Here is an 18391-nt window from a genome sequence, read left to right as displayed (position 1 = left end):
AGTAAAAATAGATACTGTCCCTCCTTACCCAGAAGTATGAATGGGTACTATCCATCTCCATCCAGGTGCATAAATGGATACTGTCCCCCTCCACTCAAGAGTATGAATGGATACTGTCCCTCTCCACCCAAAAGTATAAATAGATACTGTCCCTCTCCACCTAAGGGTATGAATGGATACTGTTCCTCTCCACCCAGGAGTATAAATAGATACTGTTCCTCTCCACCCATGAGTACAAATAGATACTGCCAATTTTGGTGGCATTTTGAGTTTGGTCTTAGGGCTTGGAACTTCAGCAGTCAGACCTCAAGAGTGTTGTTGAAATTACCTAAAAACGTTCAAATTTAGAAAACGACTATTATCAGAGTATAAGACTTATAATGGATATAGAAACGATTTAGAGAGACACCAATGTTTGAAAAATACTTCTTGGGTTTTTTAGCCTCAAGAGCTAGGACAGATGATTATCAGGCCGAATAGCAAAAAAGTCTTATTTTTACCGAAAAAGAAGAGAAAGAAAATGAACAAACTACCCGACCTATACACGTAGGTACATTTTTAAGAAAATGAATTCCAGAGAAAACTTGAAAAGCAGCAACGTAGGACCGCTCTATTTCAATTTGGTTTTCTCCTCAAAAGCTAAGATATTTATCAATTCGGCTCCGAGCTCTTTTTCCTTCTTTACCGATTTCTGTTCAAAAATTCTACAATTTCAGCTATTGATGAAAATTTGCTTTCAAATAAATTTTTGAGCGTTTTTCCAGCATCTAGTCCTCGAAGTTAATCTTAGAATCGATTAATTAGTAGAAGCCGTGTTTCAACTTCCAGTGAAATTAGATAGCCTTACAGGAGATTGCAAAAAGTTTCTTGATAGGTATTCAAAGCAATTATCCAGCATTGAGGATCAGCATTCACCACCAATGATAGTCCCTTATAATGATTTAAGTATGTCATGGTGAAAGAGTTCCTGAACTATGTATTTTAAGAAAAAGTTTCTCAGCTTCTCAAGCATTTCGTTCCACAACTCATTGTCAAACTTGACATTGATAATCAATATTCCTTTGAAGGTATAAATAACTAGATCACAGCAATGAATCCCTGTTATTCCCATCAGACCCTGAATTTGATAGTTCCATTTTGTTTCTTTTTTTAGTATATATTTGTCACCAACAAACATGAGCTTCTCCTCAGCTGCAACCTGTGGAGGGAGATTTCTTTTTGCATACATGCTCTTAATTTCAATTAACTTCTTCTGACAGCACTCACAAATCCTGACACCATCAGGACTGGCTCCCAAGAAGGGCCATAGTGTGTTTACTATTAGTCCACTGTTTTTTATTGACAACTTCTCATGGTTTCTCTTTTGTTTTTTAATGTAGAGATCAAGTGCTTTCTTTTCCTTTTCATGACCCCATGTTAACTGTTTTGGCATTGCATCTTCAGCAATTGGACAGTAATTCATAAGATGCTTCACAGTGTTTCTCTTGTCTGTGCTCTCTCTGAGGTGGCACATGGTGTAAAATGAGGAAGCTGTAATTCTTCCTGCCCTTTGATCAAACCAAAATTGGGACTGGGATTGATTGACAGTCTTTTTGTTGATCATTTCTGCTTGCGCTTCATTAAATGAAATAGACTCAAGGAACTCAGTTGCAAGTTCTGTAGAGACTGTAGGTGTCACTTTTTCAATATTAACAGAAACAAACACTTTAGCGTAATCACTCATTGAATAAACATCAACACTTTGAACACTTTCTTGTTTACTGACATTTAAATCATCACTTATCAAAGCCCTGATTTCTTCCTCTGTTTGCCCTGGTTCTTCAGCTGAATGTAAGAAAGGGAGAGCTGAAGAACCTGGGAATGTTTCCAGCAACCCAGCTTTGAACTGTTGTTCTAATTCAGCTAGGTCATAAGGAATACAAAGTGGATTAAAATCTCTTGGCTTTGCAGAGTCTTTTACTGTCACACCATAGCCACCACTATTTGTTTGTAGCTCCTGAATAGGCAAACTTACCTCATTTCTCTTTCCTTTCTTTTTCCACATGCATTGTCCTGATGTACATGACTGGAGATCATTGAATCGTACGCTTGCTTCCAGATCAAACAGTGCTGCAGCTATGTGGCGACAACCTCCATCTGCCCTATCAAATAGAGGCCAAGATGACTGATATTTATTAAACATTGTCCTCACACAAATAAAATGATCAAAAAAGCAAGTGATTTTCAGTCATCTGCTTGTTTTTTCTGTATATTAATCTTATAGCAGAGTGAAACATTTGGTACACTGAAATGTAGCCAATAACTTAATTTTTTTTCTTTGAAAGTTAGTAGTGATACATTATCACACAAGTTTCATTTTTTATTTATTCATTTAGTTAGCTGGGTTTTTTTTAATTAATGTATTTCATATATAGCATATCTGTATGTTGTTTACATTAACATTAAAAATAGTCCAGCAATTCATCAGCTGATCATAACAGGTGAACATACATCTCTCATTTTAGACTTTTAGCTCGTATATATTTCAAATGACTGTGGCTCATTGTACATCTTAAGGCTAATTACCTTATAGTAAGAGTAAATGAAAATACATACCCTCCTTTGCATGGGCAGTAGGCTGAATGCACACTTCCATCCTTCTTTAAAATAAAAAAAACCCTTATATGTTGCTGACCCATCGTCAGCCTTGGACCTTTCAGTTGGCTTTACAGCAAACAGAAAATAACTGTAACTGCTGGCACTAGATTGTGGCGGATGGTAACAAAGGTCTTCTACGTGTCCATCGAAGTACAACTTGTATCCCAGAAGAGATTTGTAACTTTTTAGGCTTTCGGCGTTATACCCGGGATCCTTTCCCACTAGATAATTAAAAAGATCAGGAAATCTAAAGTCTGGTACTTCCGAAAAATTGTGGGTCCATTTACCAAAAGCCTGATTTTCTTTGTTCAACGGATTGGCCAAGTACCCTTCATTGTTAGTTTTCAGTTGCTCTTTCATTGAAATTGCTGGATCGACTGGCTCTTCTTTTTCTGAGATTTTCGGGACTTTTATCTCCTCACTTTTTACACAAAGTTCTACTAGTTCATTCTTGCGCTTTCCCGAGCTTTGAATGCCTCTTTGTTTTAAATATTCTTTTAACCAAGGAACTGGTTTAGTGCTGAAGATGCCTGCACCAGAGCTGGCATCCATTTTGTCCTCTAAGCCTCGTTCACATGTTGGTTTCTAGTTCTCAGGAACACGCGTCCGAGAATGTCGAAAGGACCCTATTTGAAGCTATCGAATTCTTTTTTTTTAAATAATGAACTTAGTTTAACAGAATTTGCCGTACAGAAAGTTACTTAGTTGGTCGAGTAAGAAATTTGGGTAAAATTGAGACGAAAAGACGGATTTATCTATTTGAGAAGGTCCCCGTTCTTAATCACTGATCACTCGGCGAAAAGTGTAAATACGATGATCACAATGTTTACCAAATATAAATTTAAGGGTTAAAACTTTGCTAAGGAGAGCGACAGCATTTCGATGGAATCGTGTGGGGGAAAGTGACCAAGAAATTTGACAGGGAATAAATTGGCGGGAAATTATTGAGGGGCCAAAAATTGATCTGTACAAATCGGCCCAAGGACGCAAAATTTCTCAAGACGGCGTAAGTAAAACGTTCCTTTGATGTGATTTATTTGTGAATTAAGTTAATGAAGCCTTGCTGGAAAACGGGCGCCAATCGGGGTAATCTTTTTGTGGATATAGCGTCATAGTAATTCACAGAGTCCCCTCATAATCTAAAAATAAAATTACCCGCGTTATCTTATCACCTTTTACTATGATTATGAATTTATGCGATGAAGTGCAGCTTTGTAGAACACTGAAGTTTATTTTAAAAATTTGTCTGTTGTGTTCGAGTGAAAAAAGGGCTCAAACAACTTGCCATCTTTTAGGAAAAGCAAAGGAACGGTAAATTCATTGGACAAATGTTTGCTACTTTTTTTTTTTTTTTTTTAATTGGAAAAATTTACAAAATGTACGTGAATAGGGCGTTTGTTGTCTTTTGCCCGGCCCGCGAGAAAGAAACGTCTGCTGCTATTTGCTATGGGAAGGTCAGAATCATGCGGATCACAGTAGAGATTTTGTCACTACCGGGAAAGATTCATGAAACTGTTGCAACATTTCCATATATGATTTTAAAGTTGGCGTAGGCCCGTTTTTGGGGATTTTTGGAGGAAAAGGGCGGCCTTTTCAGATTTAAGAAATCAAAAGAATGCGTCCTTCGGAATACTCCACAACTTAAAAAATAGTGTAAATTTATTGATCTTAAAAATTTTGTGGTTATGTATTTTTTATCAGTTTGTTTATTTATTTGGTAGCAGTCCTTTACAACAAAGAATGACCGAGGGAGGTACATCGGTTTTGTCAGACTCTCAGATCCCCAACTAAAGGCAATTCAATGTACTTTACAGCTACCCCGCATATAGGTGACATGGAACTGCAACAAAACTCCTTCTTCCTCTTAATCCAAGATCATTAGACTACAATCCCTTTCAGACTCTATTTTATGCTAAACTTCCTCGTACATCTTATTGTGTCCAGGGAAAAACTGTTCGACTAAAACCGTAGCCAAAGGTAATATGTGTGACACAGATAGAGCAAACAAAAGAGAACAATACCAAAACAACAATATTATTAGAATGGTTTAGACGAAGAGGGTCAGCTTTAGAAAATTGGAACGCTTTGGAAATTACTAATAGACCATGGAAAGGCAATTACATTACTTTTCTTGCTAGCTTAAAAAATAGGCAGCCTAACCTTGCATGTGGCCACTGATATAGTATGACTTTTATAACATTGAAGATAACTAGGGGTTGTATCATGATGCTCGAATGTAGTGTTGCAGAAAATTTCCATTCACATGTAAAACAGTAAACTGCCGTAACCCACGTATCTATGAGTACCCTGTTTGTGGAGAGAAAGATGATTCGCGAATATAGTGATTGACTGACATTCAGGCAATAACTAAATGGTAACAAATAATCATAATAAAGATAATAATATCGGTAAATTTATAGGGGCTAGCTCGAGAACCTAACTGTTCTATCTCTAACCCTTTAACTCCCAGAAGTGATCAACATGAAATTTCTCCCGATAATGTCCTTATATTATCTTGCAAACAGCTCATGAGAATATTCAAACTTATCAGGTAGAAGTTGTTGTCCTGATCTAACACCAAATTCTCACAACTAATTTGCAAGGATATGTGTAGCAGCTAGAAGGGAGAATTACCAATCAGATCTTGGGAGTTAAGGGGTTAAGGCTAAAAGTGATTAACTCATTTACAGCTACTTACTCATTTCGATAATATATATGGATTTGCCTCCCACAGGAGGAAGTAGCCACAAAAAGGGAAGCAAAATGATCAACGGATTTGGTATAATTTTGTTTTAAGGGTGAGGTGTGTTCCAACAGAGAAGTTTTCAAAGGGTGATCTCCCTCTTCAATATAAAGGGGAACTTGTCTCAGAGGATGAAGGTTATCAAAGAGAAGATTTGCATGTGGAAGAAATAAGAAGCTTTCTCTTCTTTTTTAAGGATGGATTCCTGTGTTTATGGTAAGTTATTTTAATTATAATATAGTAAAACGTCACTAACCGTAAGCGCTAAGTTAAACAAAAAAGATTTTAAGGTAGTGGGGGAGGCTGTCCTAAGACTACTGTACACAAATCGACCTGAATGAATTCAAATAGGCTTCATGAGATTGTTAATCACTGATACTGAAATACATACTATTTTGTGTGTAATGTGCTTCATGATTTGTCATCATTTGCATATTACTCCAAATGAAATAAAATTACCATCAAAATATATGGTACTTTTTTTGCACTTTTTTGGCTTTATCATGAGTTGCATTTAAGTTTCATTGTAAATAAAGTAGTTGTGTAATTTTAGATGGGCTTGGTCTGCGCCACACAACCAAAGGAAGAACTGAAACTAAGTCATCAAACCTTACACTACACTTTTACAAGGAACAAATTGAGACTGCTCTTTTCCAAGTATAACTGATTTTTGTGGATTTTCTAGCCTTGATGCAACATTCTCTGCTGGACTTGGAAGACTAAAAAACGATAATCCATTAAATAAAGCAAATGAGAAAGATTAACGGTGAAGACAAAGTGTGCCTTGCCCTTTGTGGACTTCGGAACGGTGAAGGTCTACACTGTGACAATGAAGTTAGAGATCTTCCCTGGCGAAAGCTAAAAGGTATTGCAACCTAACCATTAATAACTTGTTTTGGGAGACTTGTGTCATACTTAACAGAACTGCAGCAACTCTTTTCTTTGCTTGTGTTTCAGTGTAACGGACCCCATGAGCTATCAGGGTGTTTGCCCCATCTCTTCTAAAGATAATTTCGTTTTTTTTTTCTTGTTTTGTTTTGTTTTTTTAGGGGAACATTCATAGCCCTTAGGATAAAAAATTATAACATTTAATTCTCCATTCCAGAATTAGATTTACTCAAATGCAAACCGTTTCAGTCCTGTTATGATTACGTATATTAATCTCTCTTAACATGAATGTTGAAAATACCATACAATCTGTTTAGATATCATGACAACTCATACCATCCTTGGTCAAAACAATCTAAAAGTTATTTTTTTAATAATACTTCAAATGATGACGACAATGATTATGATGATGGCTCCAATTATTCATTCCTGGTTTCACACAAATTAGCAAAACTCTACACATTTCTTTTTCTTAACCACATAGGTAATGAGAGCAAGGCAGATGGACTAAAGAATGGGACAGTAAGGTGCAACACAAAAAAGAAGAAAATATGAACAAGGGCAACAGCAGTCCTGACAATGATGAAAGTTTCCACATAGATGTAACAACAAATTCTGAAGAGATTTACTCCCTGAATCAGATCAATGACTGTCTATTTACAGACTCCTTGGAAACTGGTATGTACATACAAACACCCTCTATTATATAAACTGCAGATGTCCCTTACACTCTGAGCCCATCAATTCTTAGGGCTCTTTGGAAAATGAGAGATATTTTTTGATGTTACAGAAATAGTTTTCCAATATTAAATCCCCACTGAGTTTTTTGCAAGTGGCTTTTGCCATTTCAAATGTCTTCATAAATATCATTATACATTCTCTTCCAACGTCAAAGGTAAGTTACAACCAAACAAAAGCCTTAAAAATCATAAAAACAATGAACTATTACTACCACGGCTAAAAGTAAAACAGTGGTGTAAGAAAAGTGCAAGAAAAGGGGAGGAGGAAAAACAAAAGGTGTAAGACTGCTTTTTGTGCATAACCAAACTGCGGAAGCTTATGATTTGCATCTGAAAGAACAGTATCTATAAACGGTGTTTTGGACAATTTCGCTCTTCAGACCCTCAAAGTGACTAAAAGAAACGGTTTGAATAGCTTCAAAAGATATTCTCAGACAAAACTCCCAGGAACTAATGCGTCAAAAGATGGTGGTTTTGACATAGAAGAGTTGAAGTTATTAAATGAAGTTTGGCTCTACTAAGAAATAATGATTATCACAAAACAAGAAAAAAACTGTTACATTCCTTTTTCTTAACCATGTAGTTAATGAAGGTAAGATGCCAGTAAAAGATGGCAAAGTTGAGAGTAAGGTGCAACGCAACAAAGAACAAAATATGAACGAGAGCAACAACATGGCTGATGTTAATGAACAATTCCAGATAACTATCATAACAACTAAGGATGTTTCCTCCATGAATCAGAATAACTAAATATCTGCAGACTCCTTACAGCAATTTCACGAGTGGAAACTTGGGTTGTGTGATAAGGAATGCTGGGTAAACGATAAAGCGAATTACAAAGCAATCGAATAATTAGAGTCTCTGCCTTTCAATTTGGCTTAATTTAAAGGTAGTCACTAAATTTATATTGATAGCCACATATAAAGCAATTACCTGACATATTTTGAAGGAAAAGGAACTTGTTATGCTGAAATAAGCGACCACTTGCCACACAGGTCTATCAGAGAGTATCATTTTACGAAATGGCATTGTAAGGGAGATACAAACTGGAAAGAAACATCTAACTAGTACAATAACACAATTAGTGATCAATCCTAAACTACTCAGATTTATTTTATTGACTGGTTGGATTGTTTTAATTTGGAGTGATTTTTGTCTGGCCCGTATCTCGAACAATATGATCATCTCTTAATCTGGCCATTCAGTTCCACAGTAGTTGTCCTTGCTCAACCAACGTTGCCATTTTGTATAACTGCTTCAGTCAAATTTCCATAGACAGGTCATGTTCTACTCTCACTTACTTACACTTTTGTATACTGAACTGATCATGCTCCCTTATTGCAAAGAATTTCTGTAAGGGGGGGGGGGGGGGGGGGTTTCCAAATCCTTTTTCGGGTTGAGTTGTTCAAAGCTAGGTTTAGATAATCCAGGCTTAGTGTGAAATCTGGTTCCAGATCTGAAAGCTTTAAATGAAAATTCAATACAATTCTTTTTGTCTCCAATTTAAAAATTGGATGCAATGAAAAGAAAAGAGAAGATTATCCAAAAAAGGCTTTTGAAAGAAGGAATAAAGAAGCTTGGATAAAAATTTGACCTTGGGTTAATGCTTATTGGCCTTTGAACAACTGGGCCTAGGAATCTCTCATCAACTTCTTTTTCCCACTGGGGCATATATATTTATAATGCTTTCCTAACTTAGAAGTTTCAAGTTATAGTAATTAAGCTTTTTTTTATTTGTTCCAGTCTTGCCATAAACAAGACTTTCAGCATAACTCACTATTTTTCCTCTTGAATTCAAAGGGGAAAGAAATCTACATCTCCAGTTCCTTCTTCTTACCACGGTGGAATAATGCATCGCAGAGCAATGCACCTGAAAAAGTCCTTCATTCTGTGTCAGGTAATAATGGTTATTATGATAATAATACTTTTAAACATGCTTATAACATAGCATGCTTGCCCTATCTTAGTCCAAACCCTAATTAAGTCGTATTTTCATCTCCTACTTCAACAAAGTCTCCAGTTATCAAGGAAAATGTCATGAAAATTCTGGAATTGAGCTTCTTTAAGACACTCAAACTGACTGACCAAAAACATTGCCTGACAACAAAAATGAAACCAGGAAGGGTAGATCTAACTGGTGGCTAAATCTGTGGAATGATAATATTATGATTGCAAAAATGTACTATAATATTGAAGAGTCTCATGCTGTTGCATCGATACTTTTTTGGTTTTTCCTTTTTTTTTGGTTCTTTATTTTTTTTTTGCCTATTTTAGCTTTTATAATTTCTAAATTAAATCCGGAAAGTCATTCTTTTTAGCCTTGCCCCCTTCTCCTTGGTATTTTCATCAACCCTGACTGGGTAACACATTGCACATCCTGATGTCATGATATCACAATTACAGCAAAGACAGTGAGAACATTTTATGAAGTCTTCAAAAAGTTCAGCATAATGACGTGTTTTTCTGATGCTAACAATGCCTTTTTGGGCCATTAAAAAGAAAATATTTCTGTTTCATTTTTTATATTTTAATACCTTGGGGGGAATTTCTATAATTTGAGTTTGTAAAATATTGTTTGAGTAAACGTAATTTATGTTTTAATTATCATATTTTTAAAACAGATCAGACATAGTTGAGATTCGTAGTAAGTGGGGCAGGACTGTAACAGTAATTTTGACACCTGAGGTGAAAAACAGCATCGACCTCCTCAACAAGACAAGGAAAGCCGTGGGTATTCCAGATGAAAATCCATTTAATAGTTGCTAGGTCAAATAGACAGTCAAATTTGCTATGGAAGGCGGCCTACCTCTGTCAAACCTTACAGAGATAGCCAGTACCAAACTCAGAAAGTATATGGCGACCATTTCCCAAGTAGTCTCTCTCAAAGGAACAGAGGTATACCGACTAAGCAAGACACCTTGGTCATGAAATCCAAGTGCATGGAGACTTCTACTGTCTTCACGAATCTGCAGTTGAAATTTCCAAAGTGAGCAAGCTTCTTCTTACAGTCGGTCAAGGTGAAACAAGAAAGTTCACAAGGAAAACACTGGCGGAAAATGACTGAAATGGTGAGTACAAGATTGTAGGTGGTTTCAATTTCATAACTAATTTCTCTTGTTCTTCTGTCTATATTGTTCTTGAGAGCCATAAACTACACATTTTTTTGTTCTTTACAAACACGTTTAAGGTGCTAACTATGTTAAAAAAGAGAGAAGAAAGATCGGTCGCTTACCAAGTTGAACTACACTAGGAAGTGATCCTAGACCGCTTCATGCTTAGCTGCCAACCTCGTCCCAAGGTACATCGGTCACTTTTTCAAAGTGGCAGCCACGCGTTCGTAGATTCCCGTGCATAAGGGGATATGCATGCTCAAACAATTACTTATGGGGACTACGAGCCATACTTATGGGGACATTTCTAAAACAACAAGTTATGGGAATTGCTTGCCATTCTTAAAGAGCTTATGACACGAATTTTTTTGCGTAAATATTTAGCTTATCATATGTACAAACCAATTCCGATTGAAGAATAGTCCTAGACTTAAAACTCGGTTTTTTTCGGGCCCTAAAGTGCTTTTGTCTTAAAAGTGTCCCGTGGACTGGTAACGAATTAGCGGCTGATGATGTAGAAAACTGTGAAAACTCTCAGTCTACACCAAAATACCTTTCACATCTCTTGCAATTTTGTATAAGTCAGCGCTGAAATAATTTTGAAATAACGACCGATAGCGATGTCTACCTACCTTAAGTAAGCTCTACCGAGAGTTGTAATACATCGTACTCAAGTTATAAAGAAGAAATGAAAGTTGCGATCACGGTTCAGCCCTAAGAAGGAGAAACGCGCTGCATCAAACGAAGATTTATACGAAGACTGACAAAGGCGGTTTCCCGCTTGCATTGTTTAGGTCAAGATTAGAACAAAAATTCCCGTTACTGAATGTCTAGTTTGCTGCGCTTGTGTTTTGTGGATAGCTCTGTTCGTTTCTGTTGCAATAGCATTGTTAGTGAGTGTTTCCATCCGACAGATGCCAGTAGGTAATTTATGACCGGCCCGGTAACAAGAGAGCCTACGCCACCTCCACATGATGCAATCCCATTGGCAAGCGCCTTCTATTAAAGTATTCACCCAGGACAACGATAGACGACACATAGGAGAAACTAGAACCCACTCCCCATACAAGTCCGTAACATACATTTATGAGCTTCTTGTATGAAGGAGGTTAGGAACAACCCTGGGACGGATAGTAACGCACCAGCAAAGGACACAACACGGCATCCAAGACGATCACACAATGCACTTGATATAAGACCAAAAAAAAATTAGAACCCATGGCCATGGCGCCAATCCACGCTGTGAAAAGAAATCAATAATATGATCTCCATGTATAAAGAAACATGTCATTCTTTTTGTCACGGGTGTGAAGCATAGGCAAATTTTTTAAATGCGGCAACGACTGTTTTACATCCGTTTCATGACCAATATTATTAGGTTCCTCTCGGTCAGTGCTCTAGTGTTTCGTTGCTGTAGAGAAATTCCCTTGGTAAACCAAAAGCTAACTTTTGAAGAAATAATCAGTTGTATCACGAGGCACGATGATTTTCCACCGAAGACTAATCGAGCAGTTCTACTCCAAGTTGCTCCTTCTCCCATAGATTGCAAAGGCAGAAGCCATGGTCACGGTCGTCGAGCCGATCAAACCAAAAGGAAAACGAGTGAGTTTATAGTCATCTGATTCAAGTTAATCTCATATAGGCATTTTAATAGAAAAAAACCTTATTTAGTTTAAGTGCAGCATTGCCATATGACCCATTCCGCACAAAGGAAATAACGGACATCAGTATTATTAATGGATATTTCGTACGCATCGACTTTCATACGGCACTTGAATTCGTTACTATCCGTAATTCAATAAAATTTGTGTTTCTTTATTTATATCGTTGCGGTGCTGTTATCCCAATGAAATTGCTAATATTGCTACTTTTGGTTTCTTGAGGGTAGGGGGGAATTGATAGCTCGTGAGATGGATTTTCGGAAACCTAGGTTAGGAGAATACACGGCCCCTTTAAGCTTGTTTTTATGCCATTATCCGTCAGAGGTTGCACACTGTTCACGCAACAGGATATCGGTCAGCTCAGGAAAGGGCTTGAACTTCATTACAATTGATGTAAATCTTTTATCAAAATACGATGGAAGCTACAATTGGTGTGATATTCGTACGATAAGAAAAGCGCAAATGTAGTCATGTGGAAAGACAAAAAGTGTGAGTACATCTCAAGCGCGTGAAATAAACATCAAGAAGGAGCTCACCATTTTTCATTTGCGAAATGTCAGCCGGAAAGAATGTTGAACAATCGTGTATAGTGTGGAAACAGGGCCCTTAATCAGCATTCGTTTTAGCTGAATTCATCGGTTATGTTACCCTTATTTGTGGTATGTGTTCGCAACAGGCGTCTTCGAAGCCGGTACGGAGAATAAGGCCGACGACATTAAAGAGTAGAATCTCCTCGATGTCGACGATCGAAAGCGTCCATTTTGGCCATACAGCTACGTCATTTGGAAAGTCGTGTATATAATTGCCCGGTTTATGTGTATTATTCTTGTAGCGAACATCATTGGGCGCTCCAGCCACGCACTATGTTCGTCCTCTCTATGATATTTCTCCTTTCTCCACCATAATTGCTTACGCGTCTTCACAGTTTTCTACGTCACAGCTATATAACATGATTTTGGCCGCTCGCTTAGTGGCGACACTTTTTGGCCGCCAAATCGTACTTCCAATGGACCAAAAAATTGGTCAAGGAGAACCCGCTAAGCGCTATGGTTAATGATCTCTAATTTTAAATACAGCTATCAACCAGAAGATGCAAAATAAAAAAATTTCAAAATTTCGTGTCATAGGCACTTTAAAGGGAAAAGCTCTACACAGCTACTAATGTGGACTACTTGCCGTACTTATGGTGACATGCTAACACACAACTACTTATGGGGACTACTTTCCATTCTTGTGGCGACATGCTAATACACAGTTACTTACGGGGACTACTTGCAAAGAAATTAACCCTCCCCCTTCCCCCCTCTCCCCCCCCCCCCCCCCCCGAAAAACGCAGCAGTCACATGGACATGGAAAATGTGGACCGGGGAATGTCAAAGTCAAAGAGTAAGTAGAGAAAATGTTGTAATTATAAGAGGAGTAAGTTTTAGCTGAAAGCTTACTTGTTGTGCTTATTTTGATTTTCTTTACAGAGTAAGATGCCCATGTTTTATGTACAGAAGAAGAGAAGGAGGCAGTTTTTTAAGCACCCTAGTTCATTTGTCAGAGAAAGACGCTTTACGGGAAAATTGGACTGTAAGAACTGTATTTTAAAAGAAAATGGTGCATTAGATGGTAGGGACTGGCATGCTGTTAAATATTTTGTTAAGAATCATATTGACATTGGAGAAAGAGGGTTCTTGCCGCTAAAGTCCCCACCCTTAATGACAACCCTTAATACCTTGCTAAAATTCAACCTCAATAGCTGCAAGGACAACAAAAAACAGTAATTCATGATAATTAAGGGGTATTTTTCTGTTTCCAAACATCTCCAATATTTTAAAAAAAACTTACCGTCATAGTTTGCGTGGATACCCTGTGATTCAACGACAAATAGAATATGTTATATTCTACCATAAATTTTTGGATATAGGCCAATCCCAAAATACCCCACCCAAAGTGTAAGCCACCAATCCTCCATTAAATTGGCTTTGTCAAGTGGAAAATGATATAAACTGTAGTATTGACATCAAAACTTTTAAAAGTCTTAGAATCAATATGTTATCCACTTGTAATTCCAACTCAAAATTTTATAATTGGACAAAATTTAAAAATAAGCTACCTTAAAAATAGGATTTTCGGGTTGTGTCCAGAATTTTTACATTATTTCGACTTTCTCAAATTCAGTCATTGATAACTATGGAGGTAGATTTCAGTATTACACAAACTAAGAGTGCTTTATTTAGCTCTTGATTGGAGTATTAAGATATAACCAATTGAAAGGGTTTGGCATCACATATTTAACTTTGTCAAACAATGACGTTATTAAGAAAACTAAACTTTTAGAATTGTATTTTAAAAGCAAATGGTGCATTTAGTGCAACACTTGCTTTTAAAATACAAACAACTTAATGACCGGCATGCTGTTTAATACTTTTTGAAAAATCAGATTGACAAGAAAAAGCAGGTTCTCGCCCCTAAGTATAACTAATAGAATCGTTCTGTTTTTGTTATCTCAAAGTATAACTAATCCTGTGCAGGGTAACTTACTGTTTTGCCAAACTCTTCCAATCTCAGGGCTGTCACAAAGATCTCAAGTTTTTGGGTAACTACAGAAAGAAGGCAGGAAATTAAGCAGCTAGGGATTTCCTTTTTGGTTCTATTTTTATTCTATCCTCTATGAAAGTGGCCAGTGGTCAACTTCATATTCGCCAAGGAAACTCCCTGGTCCCCCGCCCGTAATGACTACCCTGTTACCTTGCTAAAATTTCACCCCAAGAGCTGCAAGGACAACAAAATACAACTGAGATAATTAGTATATTCGTTATGATGTTGGACATAATTGCTAACATTATGATAGTTAAGGAGTGTTTTGCTTTGCATTTCCCAATATTTAAAAACATTACCTATAGTCAAAGTTTGTGTGGGTCTCCTGATTCAAGGGCAAATAGTATGTTCCAGTTGCCTCAAATTTTCTTCAAAAGTAATAGAGCTTCCCTTTATTTTATCAATCATTTTAAAAAGTTTCTGTAGATTCTCATCACGTAATCACTGTTACCGAAGGTGAGCCCTACCAAGACTTCTTATAAATACCCCTGCGCTTACAGTTTTAGTGAATTGTATAATCCGCCAGGATCTAAGGCTCCTGCAAATGTTTGGGTTATACTGTTATAAAAAACACACCCTGAACATTTGGATATAAGCCTATATTAAAGTACCCAACCTCAATATAAGCTACCAAATTCTCAAATCTATACATCCTGATAGTAAGCTCTGTAGACCTTACATACCCGCCAATATTCTTAATATGACTAAACAGAACTTTTTTTTATCCATATCATTACTGTTTGGTTAAAGGGTGTAGTTTCAGCCAGTATTGCATTGTAGCTTGTAACCACTGATCCGGCCTTGTTAAGTTATAAATATATACAATGCAGTATTGTTATATGTATTTTGCAAAATATTAGAAGCAATTTGCCATCCATTTGTAGGCCTAACTAGTTTTTAATTGGTCAATATCTTCTTTACAACAAAAAGCTCCTATGAAATTATGAGCTCAGGGTTATATCCAGAATTTTTACGGTTTTTAAGTCTCTTACACTTGATCATTGATAATTCCAGAGGTGGATTTTAATATACACTAACTAAGAGTGCTTCATTTCTGGAGTGTAAGCAAAACCAATGAGAGAGTTTTGCATAATGATTTTAACAAAAAAATTTATAACTACAGTGGTTGAAATGAACTGTTATTGATCAAGCATTGTGAAACCAACATCAGAGGGTTGTGCAACCAAACTACGTCTTAAGTTAAATTTTAGTAGCCATTAGCATACAATTTTATGGCCAATCTCACTCAAAAGATGTCTGCAACATGGGATGCAGAATATCTGCTCTACTCACTCGTGAGTGGCTTTGGCTGATAACTCTCCTGTGACAGTTAAAAAGAAATCGCTGCTTAAAATTATATTAAAGTGTTACAGTTCCATTAACTTCAAACTTCTCTTGCCTTCTTTTTTTGTGAAAAGCCACCTGAAGTTCCAAGATTATGAGGAGGGCTTACCAGTCTGGCTTATATATATGCTACGTGTAGGATGGAAGCCAATGTTAATTAAGTTCCAAGTACTAGATCCTTTTTTTTCTTCTATAAGAACCTTTTTTAATAGGAACGTTTAGGCTGAGATTAGCCCAAATTTTTAAAACATTCTCAGAACATACCCAGGCTGAGAGTCAGTTGAAAACTTTTTCATTTTGCTCATCTTTTTTATCTTTTTTTTAATGAAGAATAGGAGAAGAATAAATAAGGGCAAAAGAAATGTTAAACTGTGGTCAAACAGGACAATAAACTCAAATACTTAAGAATGCGGTTTTTACTGTTGTACGATAAACTGAAGAACAACTCATATTGTGGTCGAATTTAGTCCGTAATAATAAAACTTTCAGGACATCTTAAGAAAGTTTTCAGACTCAAATTGCATAAAAAAGAACGTTCAACCTCAGCCCCCAAATTAGACGTTAAAAAAAAGGGTGTGTTACCAAAATGGTACCTATTGTAGTGCTCAACTTGTATTTGTCAAGTATTGCCTTTCCTCCAGTTGGCCAATATCATGGGTTTTTCATACACCAAACTGAAAAGCCATCTCTTAATCAAAGAAGCCGAATTCAGAAAGCTTTTACAATAAATATTTGTGTGCCCTTTTCCTAAAATCATTACTGTCGAGTTGGTGTTATTGAAAGCGTGACAGTTGGACTTTTGTTGTAAACATTACAGGATTCGAGTTATATCAACTGTCTCTTGCCTTCTTCACAGAAAGATACCCGCAGGTTTGAGTTTCGAATTTGAAAGATAAAGATTAGGTCTTTCCTGCAAAGAGTATTTTATCCCAAATTGAAGGGTCACTTTTGAGATTTTTTCAGTTGGGCTTCCTTAAGTCGCAGTCATCCTTCATTGTAGGCATGCTATGCATGCAAAAGTTATTTCTTTGGATGGATAAGCTCAGGTGGGACACTAAGTGACTGACGTTTTCATTTTTGTAAAAAGAGAAAAAAGTATTAACTTCAAAAGATTCCGACAAAAATTTCTTTCAATAAAGAGCAAAAAAGACCCATTCAATTTATCTGAAATGAATTTAGACACAGGTGTTTTTCTGGTCTATTGTCACTGGTGTCTGAATAGTTTTAAGCAACACTAAACTCCATTGGTGTCACACTTGCGGTAGTCTCCGTCGCAGCCGTTGTTTAGTCTCGCCACGCAGTGCAGTCTCTCTCCCATTGCAAGACCAAACAACGACTGCAAAGGCGATTACGCTAACGGGCCTTCATTATTAGTATTTAATCACGAGGGTTTTCTTCCGCTGCAGGAAAGTACCAGGCCTTCAGCAAAACTTCTTCGCCTTCTCCAGCAAAAGGAGAGGCGGTCCTCATAAGAGGGGTGTGGAAACAGAGACCCCACAAGTTAGGTAAGTATGTCCTCACAAGTCTTATATTAAAAGTAGTACCCACAAGTAGGCAAAGTTGAGTAATGGACAGGTCCCCATAAGGAAGTCCCCACAAAAAAAATTGGAATTTCCTCAATTCTAATCAAGTGTATAAAGAGTAAGGCAAACAAGCTATCAAACATCGTAGTTTTTATTTTGATACTGCCAGCAGAAGGAGGGGTCCCCGCAAGCGGTGTGTGTAAACACAGTCCTCACAAGTTGCCAAAGGTGCGTATGTGTGTGTGTACGTGTGCGCGGTCAAAGTTAATTACCATAAGTCCATATTGTAATTCTAATATAAGATTAGTTATTTTAAGTGAGAAAGCCTGACTTGTTATAAGCCTCGTGATTTCTTTCAGGTTTTCTGGCCATTTATTTTCTGTCATCAATTTTCTTCATTTTTAACTCGTGAATTGCGCGCATGCGCAAGAGCGAGTTATAGATACGATGTGGGGAATGGCATTCGTTCGCTCGCTCGCTCGCTCGATTGGTCGATTCCTGTAAACTTTTTTTAGATTTTAGGCTTTTGAGTGCATTTTATAGTTTTTGGCGAGCAATAAACAGACGAAATGGCGACTTTTGTTGCTAAGAATAGTGGTGGGGTGAAAAAGAAGCCAATGATAATCTTAAAAGAGTTTTTTTTTCGTTTTAGTTTCAACAAGCGGCGCCAGCGACTGGCAGGCATGCAAGGATTCACACTGAAATAACAGAACAACCTTCGTTTTTCATAAAATTGTAATTTACAATCCTTGAACTTGAAAACAATCCGAAGATTCATTGAAAATATCACTTACTGCGAAGCGCTCGGAGTTTACAGATGTTCAAAGGCTTTTTCTGTTATAGCGTGAGATTGAGGACAAAATTGATCATTACGTTTCGTCGCGTGTGTTTTTCCTGTGTGAAGCAACAAAAGATGCCGGCGACTGACGAAATAACAAGTTAACACGAAAATCAGATAACACCTAAACAAACAATTTTAGCTACCGATTTTCAGTGAATTTTTAAAGAACAATTTTCTTTTAAGTTTCAAGACAATTTGAAGATTCAACATACATACAACGTACTAAAATGCGAAAGTTACACACCACAAAATTGATAAATAGGCCTGAAATGAAATTCTATCTTGTTATTGATCATACGTTGCCTAGCACGTGACCTA

General features: G+C 36.9%; 1 long non-coding RNA gene and 1 pseudogene across 2 annotated transcripts; one reads left to right on the top strand and one right to left on the bottom strand.

Moving 5' to 3' along the window:
* Positions 1–931: 931 nt before the first annotated feature.
* On the bottom strand, positions 932–3189 carry LOC149045880 (uncharacterized; annotated as a pseudogene).
* Positions 3190–3320: 131 nt separating this feature from the next.
* LOC149045879 (uncharacterized) lies at positions 3321–17466 on the top strand. Of its 2 annotated transcripts, XR_016187010.1 has the most exons (8): positions 3321–5596; positions 6066–6245; positions 6753–6946; positions 8809–8905; positions 9630–10076; positions 13252–13354; positions 17116–17214; positions 17402–17466. It is a non-coding gene; the product is annotated as an uncharacterized LOC149045879 (long non-coding RNA). The 2 variants fall into 2 exon arrangements; XR_016187009.1 differs by lacking the exon at positions 17402–17466 and having other exon boundaries at positions 17116–17358.
* The last annotated feature ends 925 nt before the right edge of the window (positions 17467–18391 follow it).

This window comes from Pocillopora damicornis, chromosome 5, assembly GCF_964200805.1.
Source record: "Pocillopora damicornis chromosome 5, jaPocDami1.2, whole genome shotgun sequence".
NCBI lineage: Eukaryota > Metazoa > Cnidaria > Anthozoa > Scleractinia > Pocilloporidae > Pocillopora > Pocillopora damicornis.
This window is presented reverse-complemented; position numbering and strand designations above follow the sequence as displayed.